Raw genomic sequence first — 17,025 nt, forward strand, 5'->3', positions numbered from 1 at the left:
TCAAAGTCTAGTTTCCTGCAGCTATTATATATTTGATCCCCTTTACCCACTTCATCCTCCCCCTACCCTGTATATTTGACTCCCTTCACCCCATCTACCTACCTTCTCCTCCCCAATCTCCTACCCTATGATAACCACTAGCCTATAGTCCATGTCCGTAAGTCTCTGTTTGTTTGTCCTTTTCATCCATCGCTTTTAAGTTTATATCTCACATACAAGTGATATGTGATTTTTCAACCTTTTCTGTCTGGCTTATTTCACTTAGCATGATTATCTTGAGGTCCATCCAGGTTGTTGAAAATGGCAGTAATTTATCTCTTCTTATGGCTAATATTCCATTGTATATGTGTACCACAGCTTCTTTAGCCATTCATCTATTGTAGGACACTTTGATTACTTCCATGTCCTGGCCACTGTGAATAATGCTGCCATGAACATCAGTGTGCAAATGTCTTTTCAGATATGGGTTTTCAAATCTTTGGGGTAAATACCCAGTAGAGAGCTTGCTGAATCATATGGTAGATCGATTCTTAGTTTTTGGAGAACATCTATACTGTTTTCCATAGTGGCTGTACTGATTTTCAGTCCCACAAGCAGTTTTTAAAGTTTCCTTTTTCTCCACATCCCCTCCAACATTCGTTATTACTTATCATGCTGATTATAGCCATTCTAACAGATGTGAGATGGTATCTCATTATGGTTTTGTTTTGCATTTCCCTAATAGCTAGCAATGTTAAGCATCTTTTCAAATATTTGTTGGCCATTTGTATGTGTGTCCTCTGGGGAGAAATATCTGTATAGGTCCTCTGCCCATTTTTGATTACATCATTTGTTTTTTGTTGTTATTGAGTTGTATGGATATCAGGTCCTTATCAGAGGCATTGCTTGAAAATATATTTTCCCATTCGGATGGTTGTCTCTTTACCTTGTTGATTTCTTTTGCTGAGTAGAAGCTATTTAGTTTCATGAGGTCCCATTCATTTATTGTAGCTTTTATTTCCCTTGCTTTTAAGGTAAAATTCATAAAATCCTCTTTAAGTTCAAGCTCCTTGAGTTTAGTTCCTAAGCTTCCTTCTACACATTTTATTGTTTCTGGTCTTATATTCAGGTCTTTAATCCATTTTGAGTTAATTTTCGTGTGTGCTGATAGACAACAGTCTAGTTTCATTCTTTTGCAGGTGGCCTTCTACTTTTCCCAGCACCATTTATTAAAGATGATTTCCTTTCTCCACTCTATGTTTTTGGTTTTCTTGTCACAAATTATTTGCCCATCTAAATATGAATTTATTTCTGGGCTCCCAATTCTATTCTACTGGTGCATGTGTCTGTTTCTCTGCCAATATGATGCTGTTTTGATTACTGTCACTTTGTTGTATAATTTGAAGTCCAGCAGACTTCATTCTCATTCCAGCCTCATTCTTTTCCTCAGGATGGCTTTGGAAATTCAGGGTCTTTTGTGCTTCCATACAAATCTAATGATTTTTTGTTCCATTTCTTCAAAAACTGCTGATAGGATTTTGATGGAAATTCCATTAAATCTGTATAATGCTTTAAGTAATAAGGTCATTTTAACTATGTTGATTCTTCCAATCCAAGAACATGGAATGTCTTTCCATTTCTTTGTATTTTCTTTTATTTCTTTTAATAGGGTCTCGTAGTATTCATTATATGTTTTGTTAAATTTATTCCTAGCTATTTTATTGTTTTTGTTGCAATTGCGAAAGAAATAATTTTTTCTTCTTTTTCTGACACTTCATTATTAGAGTATAGGAACACTATAGATTTTTGAACGTTGATTTTGTATCCAGAAACTTTAATGTATTTGCTTATTTTTTTCTAGCAGTGTTCTCGTGGAGTCTTTAGCGTTTTCTATATAGAGACTCATTCCATCTACAAATAGATGCATTTTATATATTTCTCTTATCTGATTTGCACTCGTTAGGACATCAATATGATATTGAATAACAGTGGCGATAATGGACAGCCTTACCTTGTTCCTAATCTTAAAGGGAAGGTTTTTAGTTTTTCACCATTAAGTATAATGTTGGCTGGGGGTTTGCCAGATATGACCTTTATTATGCTAAGGTACTTTTCTTCTATATCAATTTTGTGAAGTGTTTTGATCATAAATGGGTGCTGTGTCTTGTCAAAGGCTTTTTCTGCATCCTTCGATATGATCATATGATTCTTATTTTTTAATTTCTCTATGCGATGTATCGCATTAATCGATTTGTGTGTGTTGAACCATCACTCTGCCCCTGGGATGAAGCCAACTTGATCATGGTGTATAATCTTTTTAATATGTTGCTGTATTCAGTTTACTAGTATCTTATTTAGGATTTTTGCATCTATGTTCATGAAAAATATTGGTCTGTAGTTTTCTTTTCTTGTGTTATCTTTATCAGGCTTTGGTATCAGAGTAATATTGGTCTCATAAAAAGTGTTGGGAAATATTGCCTCTTCTTTGATTTTTTTGGAAGAATTTGAGGAGAATAGGTGTTAAATATTCTTTCAATGTTAGGTAGAATTCACTGGTGAAGCCATCTGATCCTGGGCTTTTCCTTTTTGATAGGTTTTTGGTGATTGTTTCAATTTCTATACTGCTGATTGGTCTATTTAGATTGTCCAGATCTTCTTTATTCAGTCGAGGAAGATTGTATTTTTAAGTACTGGTCCATTTCTTTTAGGTTATTAAATTTGTTATTATATGCTTTTTCATAGTATTCTTGTATGATCCTTTGTATTTCTGTGATGTATCTTCATTCTTTCATTACTAATCTTGTGTCCTTTTTTTTTTTTTTTAGTAAGTCTAGTCAGGAATTTGTCAATTTTATTAGCCTTTGTTGTCTTTATTTTTTCTATTGTTTTGTTTGTTTGTTTGTTTTCAATTTTATTTATTTCTGGTCTAATTTTAATTTCTTCACTTTTGCTGACTTTAGGCCTCATTTGTTCTTCCTTTTCTATTTTTTAAGATGAAGTTACTTGAGCTCATTCTTGTTTTTGGAGATAGGCCTGTAATGATATGAACTTTCCTCTTATGATTGCTTTTGCCGGGTCCAAAAGTTTTGATATGTTGTACTGTCATTGTCATTTGTTTCTATGTATCTCTTGGTCTCCCTTTTTATTTCTTCTGTGACCCAGTTATTCTTCAGTAGTATGGTGTTTAATCTCCATGTATTTGTGGTCCTTCCTGATTTCTTTTTGCAGTTGATCTCTAGTTTCAAAGCATTATGATCAGAGAATATGGTTGGTAGGATTTCAACTCTCTTATATTTGTTCAGGTTATCTCTGTGTTTTAGTATGTGGTCAATTCTTGAGAACGTTCCATGTACACTAGAGAAAAATGTATAAACAGCTGTTTTGGGATGGAAAGGTCTGTATATGTCAATTATGTCCCATTGTTCTAATATGTCATTTAAGGATGTTATTTCCTTATTGATTTTCTGTTTGTATGATCCATCTATATCTGAGACTAGACTATTTAGATTCCTTACTAAGATTGTGTTTTGGTCTGTTTCTCTTTATTTTTTATCAGTAATTGCTTTACATATTTCGGGGCTCCCTAAGTGGGAGCATAGATATTAATGAGTGTTATGTCTTCTTGGAGCATGATTCTTTTTATCATTATTAAATGTTCCTAAGTATCTTTCTTTATCTTTTTACTTTTGAAGTCTATTTAGTCTGATATGAGTACTGGTACTCCTGCTTTTCTCTGAATGCCATTTCCTTGAAATATCATTTTCTACTCTTTCATTTTAAGTCTATATTTGTCTTTGGAGCTGAAATGTTCCTCCTGGGGGCGGCATATGTTTGTTTGTTTGTTTGCTTGTTTTTATCCATTCTGCAATTCTGTGCCTTTTCATTGATGAATTCAGTCCATTTTACATTTAGGGTGATTATTGAAATATGAGGTCTCCTCATAGCCATTTTATCTTTTACTTTCTGGTAGCTTGGTGTTCCCATTGCTTCCTTGTCCTTGTGTCTCTGTTTTCTTTATTTTGGTTGGGTTCTGTGAGTTTTCCATCTGGGATTCTTCTTGTTTTATGTTATATACTTCAGTTCTGAATCTTTGGTGTGTGGTTACCTTTGCGAATTTGGATCTTTGAATCCTCCTCTTTTCAGTCATTGTTATCTCAGTTTTCCTTTATGTATGCTAAATGTTCATTACTATCTTGCTATATCAACTCTCTTCTCATTTTTTAAGCTTATAACGCCTAGTTCATAGTAGGGATCGCAGTCCTCTGCTTTTATCAGCCTGATAGTCACATTCCTGTTATTATTATTATTATTATTATTATTATTATTATTATTATTTTTTTGGTAATTTTGTTTTAGGTGAGCTGACGCCTTTCAGTATTTCCTATAGTGCAGGCCTCTTAGTGGAGAATCCCCTCAATTTTCGTGTCTGGAAATGTCTTTATTTTTCCTTCATATCTAAAGGAGAGCTTAGCTGGACACATTATTCTAGGCTGGTAGTTCCTTTCACTTAATAGTTTAAATATTTGATTCCATTCCTTTTTGGCTAGTAAGGTTTGGACTGAGAAGTCCAAGGATAATCTAATGGTTTGTCTTTATACGTTGCTGTCTTCTTTTCCCTGGCTTCCCTGAGAATTCTGTCTTTTTCATTGATTTTTGACAATTTTAATACAATGTGTCTTGGTGAAGGCTTTTTTGGGTTGAGGTAATTGGGTATTCTGTTGACTTCTAGAATATCAAGCTCCAGCTTATTCCTTAGGTTTGGGAAATTCTCATCCACTATTTGTCTGATAATGATTTCTAGTCCCTGCTACTTTTTATTGCTTTCAGTAATGCCCATTACTCTTATGTTTCCTCTCCTGGTGGCATTAGCTAGTTCTTACATTTCTCTTTCATTATTTTTCATTCTTTGGTTTCTCTATTCTTCCTTCTGATTTATTTCTAGATTTCTGTCTTCGATATCATTGATCCTTTCCTCCATTTCCCAACTCTATTTCTTAAACTTGCTATTCCATTTTTCAACTTTTGCAGTGTGTTCTTCATCTCCAGAATTTCCATTTGGTTCTTTTAGAATGTTTCAATCTCCTTGCTCGGCTCATCAAGCTGTTTTTGCAATTTCTAAAATTGTTAATATGAATCGTTTTGGAGTTCACTGAGTTTTTTCAGAAGTACCATCCTGAATTCTGTTTCATTTAAGCTGCATATTTCTATGTCTGTAAGCTTATTTTCTGGAGGTTTTTCTCTTTCTTTCTCAGATGCCTTGCCATGTTAGTTGCTCATGGTGTTTAATGGACTATTTCTCCGCCTGGGCATTAATGGATATGTATTCTGCTGTTTTTCAAGAAAGATTTATTATATAAGGTCTCTCTTTAGCCTGATGCAAAGAAGGCACTTTTCTTTTGATTTCCAGTAGGTGGGGTCTAAGCGTCTTTGATCCTTGCTTTATATAAAGCCTAAATAATGTCTTTTTATTTTCTAATAGATATTTAATTATACTTGGTCCCCTTAGTTTAAGTCCCTGTCAGCCTTGGCTACAGTTTTGGTAGTGTTTGCTCAGATTCCCCTGGGGCTCCGCCAGAAGAGCCCTCTGATTGGTGGTCGGGGGCTGTGGCTCAGCCTTGGTTTTGCAACCACAGCCGATGAAAATCAACAATTGTTTTTCTGCCATCCCACTCCTCTGCCTTCTGCCCTGAGACTAGGCCCTGCATCTGGCTATGGGGAGCTCACAGCTTTCCCAGGCAGGTCTGTTCAGGGACGTTGCCACACCTTCTTTTCCCCTCCTCCAGCAAGGAGCTCCTATGGCTACAAGAGGCAGCTTCTTTATTTCCCCAAATCCACCACCTGACACCTGGAATTCTGACCTATGGTAGCTGTTATGGGCAGATCCCACACTCAGATATACTGGTGTGCAATTTGGGTATTTTTTATTGAGTTTTAGGTGTTCAGCTTATTGTTGTTTCAAGGAGAAAGATATAGGGACGTCTCTCCCTTCATCATGTTTCCATAGATCTCCTAGCACGTAATCTCAATATTGAGTCTAATCTATGAAAAGAATATCTTTCTGTGTGTGTGTGTGTGTGCGTGTGTGTGTGTGTGTGTGTGTGTATCTTCTTTAATTTTTTATATATGTTTTGTAAGTTTCCATATAGAATTCCAATACATATTTTGTTAGGTTTATACCTATGTGTTTCATTTTGAAGGTTGTTATTATAAGCTCCTTATTTTAAATTTTAAATTACAGGCCATTTAACATGTTTATCTTAATATGTTTAATTCATAACATATTGCTTCGTGTATAGCAGCCACTTAATAAATGATTGTTACTAATATTTTGCATAGGAAACTATTTAAACAGTAGAATGTGGATTGATGGAGAAAAATAATTTTTAAAAATTAGATTGTTTACCAAACTGATTGAATGATTTTTTATAACAAATAAGGCATAGTCTATATTTTCAATAGCAAAATTGATAGAAACTTCAAAGTTGTTTAGCAGAACAAATGTGTTAAAATTACAGATGAATTTTGCTAATAAATATTTTGAGCTTGATATTAAGATATATGACTAGTTTCTAGTGATTATTAAACACCAAAAAAAATACCCTCAATTGTTAAACATCATATTTAAAGAAATTATAAGTAACTTTATAGTATATCAATAAATCCATCATGGATAAAATAAAAAATAAAACATATTTATATCTGAAGGGGGTTCAGTTGGAAAGAATTAACAGTTTGTCTACCACAGGAAATAAAAGTAGATGTCTTTGTCTCACCTTGTTTCAATTCAGTGGAAATGGTCTGATTTGTGAACACAGTGGCCTTATTGACATGGTTGAGTCTGGAGAAAGAAAAGACCATGAAAACCTAGGATGTGGTCACCAATTTCAGTGACTATTAATTTTGAGTTTTTTCAATATAGTCCTAGTATCCCAAACCCACTAGGTTGTCCTCGTTTCCTTGACACATTTTATTGGTTCATGCCACTTCACCAGTCATGTAAACTGCCTATACCACTACCAGGAGTCCAACCTTTGTTTTACGTCTACATTTCTAACTTCCGTTACTATTGCCACAGAAGTTATGAATATTAACTTTGCTGCTACCACCCTGATCTTCTATCCTGATGCTATTACAAGACCTTCATTTCATTCCTGAAGACTATCCAGTTTCTTCATATCCTTCAATTTGCTTTCTCAAATAATTTGACAAAAGCTGCACTGACATTTTTGAATATCTATTCATTGTATTCGGTTTCGCTTATTTGACAAACTTTTTTATAGACTAAATTCTGATTCATACTTTCTATTTTTAGAGTTGACCATGTGATAATATCCAGGATACAAATTTCAAGTTTATATTTACTAGGTATTTTGGGGAAAGCTTTGTGTTTTCTGTGGTCAAAGTCACAAATGAGACACTTATCATCTATTCTGTCTTATTATTATCTTTATAGATATTTAAAGCTATAGACCATCTTATAACAGTAATATGTAGAACATGAGAGAAATGCCAGTAGAACTGCAAAGATGTCAGACATGAATCAATGCCTAAAGTCAACTATCTTTAGACTTTTCTTTATGAGAAAAAATAAACCATCGATTATTCGATTTGATTTTATCTTATTTCCATATGACAACAATCCTAATTTGAGCACTTTAACCAAGAATTTAGGTAACCATAGTGTTGCCTTGTCTCTGAGTCCTTGTGGTACTGGTGGTCTGTTATTGATCTTAATAAGACTTCCAGAAAGTCTTATTTTCTTGTGCAAAAAGAGCTTGCTTTAATTTTTCAGATTTTCTGTGGTGCTATTCAAACCAGAGACTCTCTTTGTATCTAATTTTTATGGAACTTTGAATATATGAGAGCAGTTATGATAATTCAATTATTAAAGAGGGCCTAATCTATGTATTAAAAGTCTGTAAAAGAATTTATGGAGTTTTAATTTGCTCGACTTTTGAATTTTTGTCTGTTACCTAAACTTTAACAATTACTGCCCATAGATATATTATTAGTAATTTTGATTTAATAAATATTGGTATTGGGGATGATTTAGAATAACTTCTTATAGTACTGCACATTATTAACATGTTATTTATAAAAATCTTAGAATACTTCAAATTTATATACTCCAATGAAAGATAAAATGTGAATGCCATGTAATTAATAAAGGCATAAAAAGGCATCTAATAGATAGATATAGATGATAGACAGACAGATAGATGATAGATAGATAGATAAATAGATACATAGATGACAGATATAGGAAGATAGATAGACATATATCCATGATTTAGACATATGTTAACAGGCTGGAAAAAAGCTTCTGTATAGAGACATGAAATATAATTTTGTTTCATTATTTATATTTCTCATAATTTTCTAATTTCACAAAAGAAAGAACTGCCACTGGTATAAATAAAAATCAGGTGTAAAAATTAGTTAATGCTGTGGTATGAACCATTACAAAATCTATGTTATTCAATAATATATTAGTCTAGGGCTGCTGTAGCGAAGTACCACAAACTTAAAAGAAATATACTGTCTCACGGGACTGGAAGCTAGAAGTCTGAGATCAAGACAGGGTCGGTTCCTTCTGAGGGTTGTGAGGGAAAATGTGTTCCATGCCTGTTCCTAGCTTCTGGTGGTTTGCTGGCAATTTTGGCATACCTTCTCTTGTAGATGCATCAGAATGATCTCTGCTTCACTTTCACATGGTGTTCTCTCATCTTTATCTTTGTGTTCAATTTCTTTTCTTTTTATAAAGCATAATTGTATTGGATTAGGGCCCACCCTAATGACCTCATCTTGACTTGATAAGCTGCAAAGACCCTATTTCCAATTAAGGTCACATTTACATATAGTAAGAGGTAGAACTTCAACATATTTTTAGAGGACACAATTTATCCCACTGCAGACATAAAGCACTTATTTTACTCTCTAGGGTGAGGTTGCCAGGAGTAGTTTTGCTTTAATCCATCATAGCTGAGGCAGTCGTAACCCATGTTGCTTGTCAGTGGTTCAGTTAGGCTGCCTACCCTCTAGAGGCAATCATTCCTAGTTCCAGGCTGAAGATACAGATGATATCTGATGAAAGTTTTCCTCACGGCACAAATAGAAACACAAATTAGAAAAGTCCAATTGCACAAGCACATCTTAAACCTTTGCTATGTCACATCCACTAACACCCTATACATCAAAGCAAATCACATGGCTAAACTCAAAACTGTCCCTGTGGGACAAACTGCAATATTACATGGCAAATGTTAGAGCAAATATTAGAGGAAAAAGAACTAAAAGCAATAATTCAGTCTACCAGATTCAAGTAAAAATGATATAGGACAATAGTATTCCACATATTAATTTTATATTTTATAATGATAAACATGTTTTTTTCAAAATTTCAATATATTATTTTAATAACTACCTGGAATTTGTACACTTAAAGATCATATCAAATATAATTTACTTTTTTGTAGTTTTAAATGATAAAATTAAATTCTGAATTGTGCATAGACTATACTTAATAGATACTTTAATTCCATTATTAAAAGAGTTACTAAAACTCAAAAAACAATCCAGATTCATCTTAATTATTTTAAATAAAAGTCACTGCCTAGTATCAGCTGTACATTGGTCTAATTTTCTGGCTCACTATAAATTTTTAGATTAATTTCCTGATTCATTCAAATTTTGTAAAACAGTAGATAATCCAAACAAACAGATATCAAACAGGTGGCGACAAAGATAAAAGGAAGAGGATATGAAAGTAAAGGAAATAAATGTCCTAGAAGTCTATAAATAACACATTAGAATTTAACTGCCAAATAGAAGATATATGTACTCATTTGCCTGTTTCTATGCACTAAATTGATTTCTCTAATCAAGTTAATTATTTACATTGACTTTTATTCATTCTCTGCAGTTATGTAAATTTATTTTGTTTCAAAACTATAAACATATTGAAATATCTTTTTAAAGAGCATTTGGTTATTGATTTTCCCAACTTGGGAAACAATAACAGTTACTGCTCTACTTTGCTAATAGTAATATTTAATTAAATAATTTAACTTATTAAATTTATAGGAATACTTTACCTATTTGAAAGATGGTGGTGATTAGCAGTCAAACAATTTATCTCTAAAAAATGATATTTTTTGAAAATCTTGAATGAAACAGCTGTTATTATTACAAGGAGCAGATGAGTTATTACTACTCCATACTTCAAAACAAAAATTTAGCATATGTATTTTTTCCCTTCTGCTGCAAAAGATCTGGATGCAATATATTTCTTTAGTTTCTTTATTTATATATTCATGTATATCTATAAAATATGTGAGATTTTTTGTCACATAAATTGAACCCAACTAACAATTTTTAGTCTATCCCTGTAAGATACTATATACATATATATATATATATATATATGTATATGTATATATATATACACACACACACACGCATATATATTTATTTATTTATATATTTATTTATTTAAACACACACACATATAGTATATGCACTATATATATATGGTGCATATTCTATGCAAATATTCATTTGATGGTAGAATCGTACAAGGTTCTATCACTTTATGACATATGGTTATGATTTCTATTTTATCTTTAGTCATTCTATAAAGCACTGAATGGTCCTCTAATGAGCATCTTATAAATGTGAAATATATAGTAAGTTATCAATAAAAATCACTCATGTAAAAATCTAAACCATAGTCATTGGGAAATGTACAAATAGCCAAAATCAATGAAATAAAATAACCTAAAATATGTTTAGTATAAAAGAGATGGAATGTCTTTTATTCACTGATATTATTTCTGAAAGGAAATCCTTTGGCTCTGGCTTCAAAATATATATGGAATCTAATTGCTTTTACCACTTTTCTCCTGTTCAAAACCACCATCTTCTCTTACCTAAGGTTTTAGAATAATTCATTATTCAGTAGCCAGAGCAAGCTTTAAAATGTCAGTTCACATAACAACTTTACCCAAAACTCTCTAATGGTTCCCCATTTGACTTGTAATAAAAATAAAAGTCCTTGTTATAGCTTCAAGACATTAAGGGATCTGCCCTGCTACCGCTTCTAGCCCCATTCTTACATTTCTTTCCTGACCTCTTCTTCATTTCTCCTACTCTTTCCACATTGGGTTTCTTGTGTTAGAAAATTCCAGGGATACTCCATAGAGCCTTTCCACTAGCTGTTCCCTCTAGTTGGAATGTTCTTTCTCTGTATATCCATTTAGCTCCTTCACTCAATTTCAAGTCTGTTCAATTATATCTTTTCCAGGAAGCTTACCCTCATTTAAAATAGTTAAATATTAACTATTTAAGATAATAACATTCTCCTTCACTACCACCACAGTCCCAATTCCTCTTACCTACTCTTTTCTTTCTTTTTTAAAATAGCAGTTATTGTCTCATTTATTATATTTTAGTGTCTGTCTTCTCTTACTGAAATATTTATTTCTTAAAGGTGAGATTTTTATCATTTCTCTCTAGCTAAAGTAATCTCCGTGCCTAGAATGATATATATAGTAAGTGATCAATAAAAATCACTCATGTAAAAATCTAAACCATAGTCATTGGGAAATGTACAAATAGCCAAAATCAATGAATGATAAATAGAAAATAATAATTAATCCAGACCTGCAGAGAAGAGCATGAGTGACACTTCTTAGGAAATAATAAATATGATCCTGGATGAAGGTATTCTCTATTCCATTTAAAGAGAATAAATGGAATAGAGTCAATATTCACTGCACAAAATAATACATGAATATTTTGGCCTGTGGCACTTAAGTGTAGTTACATATAATCAAGACTGTCCTTAACTATAATGATGGAGAAAATGGCTGAAAAGGAAGATATGCCAATCAAAAGCATTCAAGAAAATACATTGCCTAAATGTATTCATTAATGAGGTATAAAAATATAACAGAACATTAATAACTATATGACTAATTTAATTTTCAAAATAGCCTGTGTTTCATCATAAAATATTTAAATTTCAGAATACTATAAAGAAAAGGGTAAAGTATCACAAATAAATTTATTTACTTCTTTAATTGTAGCAGTATAAGTGATATTTTTTTTTGAAAGTCTGAGATAGATAAATTCTCTTACAATCTCTCTACAAAAGGTTTTGTTGTTAAATAAGGATAACAAGGTTTTAGTTGTTAGAGTGATGTGTGTCATGTCTGAAGTGTTGATTTCATTAAACCTGATGCTACTTTTGACAGTTATGCTCTAGTCCTGTACTCACAATAAAACTAGAAACTTTCACTAAAACAGTCCTGTTGATATGCCTAAGTTATTTATTTGAAAGAGCAAATGTACCTGTGTTCAGGATCCATGATATGCACAATGTAGACATTTCTATGAGGGCACAAACTTTTTATGATTTATCTTTGAAAAACAATTAGTATTTATTAAAGTGATGTTTAAAATTTATTTCTAAAATATATAATAAAGTTTACTGTGTTCCAGGCAAATATTAAAATACACAAGCAAAGCAGATGTAGTCTAAGTTTACATGAAGTTCAGTCTATTAGAGTAGAGAGACAATCAGAAATTAAAATGTATAGCATGGCAAACCATGATAAGTTATATGGATGATTACAATGCAGTCATAGAGGATAGCAGGCTTCAGGTGGGGGCAATGTGCAGAAAAAGTGAGCAGGGAAGAACTCTCTGAGAATGTAACAAGCTAAGGTCTGAAAGAGAGAGGGGGCAGTCAAAGAATTAGAGAAAATTTGAAACAGAAAAAAAAAATGGTGCAAAGACTCTGATATACATTTTTTAAAAAATTAATGTATTTGAGGCAATGGAAAGGGGCAAGTAGAGCAAAAACAGAGCAGTAGTATGTGGAAGACCAGATAAGGGAGAAGCTACACAGAGATGGGTTTAGTGGACCATGATAAGGAGTTGGTAATTTATGCATAATGATAAGCCATTACATTATTTTAAGTGTGAGAGTGACATGATCCAATTTATGCTTTACAAAGGTTACTCTCACCGCTAAATAGAGAGAGATAAAGAGGCAAAGATAGAATCAAAAGACCAGTTAGATGAGTATTACTACTGCCTAGAATAAAACTGTGATGGCTAAAAATAAGGTAAAGGCAGTAGAAACAATAATCTTTGACTATGGTTTGCATATAGGATGAGGATAAAGGGATGTATCAATAACAACTATAAGATTTCTAGTATGATCACAATGCTGGATAATAATGATATTTGCTGATATTTAGAAAACTGGTAGACATACAGGTTTAAATTGGGATCATTAATGAAATCAAAATTTTTTTTTACTTTTGAAATTTAATTTTGAATCACCTTTTAGACTTCAGAGTGGATTTGTCCAACAAATAAATGGATACATGACCCCGGAGCTCTGAGAAAAGATATGGACTATGGACATGAATTGTGGTGTTCTGGATATATAGTTGAATTTTAAGTCTGGGAATGGAAACGATAGCCTTAAAAGAAAGTTTAAAGAGAAGGATAGAAGCTAATTGTAAAGAAGATAAACAATGCCTATAAAGAAAGCATTGAAATCAAATAGTGTCATTTCATGAAAATCATGATGGATTGCATCAATGCTGCTGCAAATACATATAAAATGAGACAAAATCTTAAGTAAACTTAAGGTATTGGATATTTTACTCAACCACCCAAATCCTCACTTTAACTTCTGAGAGTGTTGCTGATTGACAGCTCTCAGCTGTCAGCCTTTGAAAAATATGATCACACATTTAAAATAAGCTCACACATTCTTCCTGAGTAAGCCTAAAACCAATGGCTGGGTTATTTGGGGTTATATATACATTACTAATTCTTTCCCCCAATTAAAGATAACTCAGAAAGGTCATCTCATTTTCATAACCCCTTGTTGTGCATTCAAGCTAAAAATTTAGCATCCAAAATTCCTTTTCAGTCTAGTCCTGACTTCTTACCTTTTTTCAAAAGGTAAGTTCTCCAAATACTTTCTTGCATTACAATTTCTATCTTAGTATTTGCTCTCCAGGTAACTGATTTCTAATAGTTGATAATGGTAGTAGGCATAAAAAGTGTACATTAAGCTGGAGTTTTAGAGCTAGATCATGAGCTAGCCAGATGGCAAAGAGAACCTCATCTGATGGTAGTGAAACCCAGATAGCCTGGCATAAGATAGCAGTGCTATTACTGAGATTTTTACCTATGGGGAATGGAATAATCTGTGGAGGAAAATACACTAGCATGCCCAACGTATCATTCACTTGAAAAATATAAGGAATAAGAATGATGGCTTTTGAATTGCATAACTTTTTCTGGGACACACTTATAATCTTTGTGGATAATGAAAGACTGAAGGTAATTAATCAGTAATTGAAGCCTAAATGTGAATGGCAGAAAGTCTCGTTGGTAGTAGATTTTGTAACAGAATCAAGCTTTCTACTAGCGATGGAGATGCTAAGGACCTAGAATACTAAAATCTAGTGGTATTATAGTAAATTATATCGGTTTTTTAAAAATGTTAAACCAACACTGAACTTCTGGGCTAAATTTCAATTGTCATGAGGTATCACCTTTTTTGAATATAGTTCTGTTTTTGATTCATATTTTTAAAAAGGTATTTGTGTCTCAGATTATAAAGAGTATTAGGAATTTCTTATAACAGCCTTGTCGACTGTTGGTGTCAGGGGTATTCTGGACTCATAAAAGAAGTTAGGACATGTTCTATCCTCGACAATTTTGGGTGAGATTGTTATATTTCCTACTTAAATGCATGATAAAATTCACACTACAATAGCAAAACCATCTGGGAATTTTCTTTTTGGTAAATTTTAAACCATTAACTTAATTATTTTAATATGTAGAGTTATTAAAATGTACTACTTCTTGTTTAAATTTTAGTACACTTTTTTTCAAAAAACTTGTTCATTTAATTTAATTTATCAAATGTACCATCATAAAGTTATTTGATATTTTTCTATTCTTTTTAAAAAATCTGTTGGATGTCTCATTTCTGTTCCTGATATTATTAATGTGTCTTCTTTCTCTTTTTTCTTGACAAACCTAGGTAGAATTTCATTAGTTTATGTATACTTTGTAAGAACAAGAAAAATCTTTGATCATTTTCCCGAATTTTTATTTTGTTTTTCATTAATTTATTCTTTAATTTCCATTATGTTCTTCTTTCAGTTTTTCAGTTTATTTTGATTTTGGGGGTAGATTATTATGGTGAAAAGTTCATTTTAATTTGTAAACGTTTGTTTTTTGGTGGAGTTATGGTCAAGAAGGCAGAGTAGTTCGATTCTGTGCCTGTGTCCTCTCATGAGCACATTAAAATTATAACTAATATGTAGGACAATTATCCTGGAGAACCATCTGAAGACTAGATGAACAGAAGTGCTTTTTTTAAAGGATATTTTTAAAAAGTCACTTCCAGACTGGTAGGAAGGGCAGAGAAGCAAAATTAATTTGTTCTATATTAATGCGTGGTGGACAAGAAACAGGAGGGATATCTTGGTTGCAGAGGGGACACATGAACAGCGAGGGGCCTCAGCCCCACCCTGGGATCCCCAGCTTGGAGCACCAGTGTGAGGAAGAGCAGCCCCCATAATATCAGGCTGTGAAAATAAGCTGGGATTTCATCTGTCCAGTGGCGATAGAAGGTGGATGGAAAACCCGGACACCCTGTTAAAGGGCCTATGCACAGAATCTCTTATCCTAGGTACTCACTTTTGGCCCAAGTAAAGAGATAGAAGTTGGAGAGGGGGTCATGGGGCGGTGTGTGTGTCAGAGATATAAAGGGAGAGACTGAGTTGTGTGGCTTCTAGACAAGAGCTGAGAGAAGGCCACCATTGTCTCTGCGTTGAGTCTTTCACTCATGAGGCTGACAAGCAAATTATATCTTTCCAGTGTTGGGCCCTCCCCACATAGCCAAATCTGAACTTTCATTGGCCTGGTTAGTTCTTCCCACTTCACCCTGATGACCCCCAGGGATTCCTCTCTACCCAACTTGCTCAATGATAGAAGCAATTTTGGGGCTGGCAAGCAGCCAAAGTTGGCATGCACAACAATTTTTCATGGACAACTATTAGGGGTCTGTGGTCCCCAGGCGGGCAGTGGGCTAGCCTTGATATGTTCTGAGACTTTCTTGGAGTGGCCCCAGGCTCAACACTGGCACCAATCCCGAATCTGCATTAACACATTGAACACAACTCACTGCACACAGGTGACTCTCTGAAACCCCACTCCACCCAATTTCAAACCACCCTTGAGGGTCTTCCAGTGACTGAGCCTCATGGAAGCAGTGGCAGGCCGTAGGATTCCCTGAGCTTTTTGGTGAGCTGCTCCAAGCTGAGTACTGATAGCATGAATCCTCAGTTTGCAGTGTGGTCTCTCCTACGGACCTCCAAGTCCATCACAGGCAGTGAACAACCATGAATTGCTTTGTTAATCCTACCAAATAGCCCTCTACCAGTCACAGGTAACAGCTGACCTTGGTCTCACAGAAGCCCCTTCCAAGAGGCCCCAAAACCAGCATACTGAATGGCCTGTTTCAAATCATAATAGAGCACCACCCGATTAGCTCCACAGGTGGCAAACTCAAAGGATGTTCTCAGCAGGGGCAGATCTTGCTTTATGAGATTAGCCCCCACACAGTAGCTCACAAGCTGTATTCATAGCCAATTCTCATTGCCGGTAGGCCTGAGTGTCACTTCCACCCACTGATGTGCTAACAGCAATCAAGGCTCAACTACAACAGCAGGGCACAAACAACCCACAACCAAGGGAAACTCCTGGAGCACCCAGCTCAGGTGACCAGGGAGACTGTGCCACTGGCTCCCTAAGATACCTACTACATAAGGCCACTCTGCCAAGACTGGGAGATATAGCAGATCTACCTAATACATAAAAACAAATACAGAGAGCCAGCCAAAATAAGGAAACAAAAAAACATGTTCTATAAGAAAGAACAGGAGAAATCTCTAGAAGAATAACTAAAAAAAAATGGAGACAAACAATCTAATAGATACACAGTTC

Source organism: Rousettus aegyptiacus, unplaced genomic scaffold, assembly GCF_014176215.1.
Source record: "Rousettus aegyptiacus isolate mRouAeg1 unplaced genomic scaffold, mRouAeg1.p scaffold_m13_p_4, whole genome shotgun sequence".
NCBI classification, from domain to species: Eukaryota; Metazoa; Chordata; class Mammalia; order Chiroptera; family Pteropodidae; genus Rousettus; species Rousettus aegyptiacus.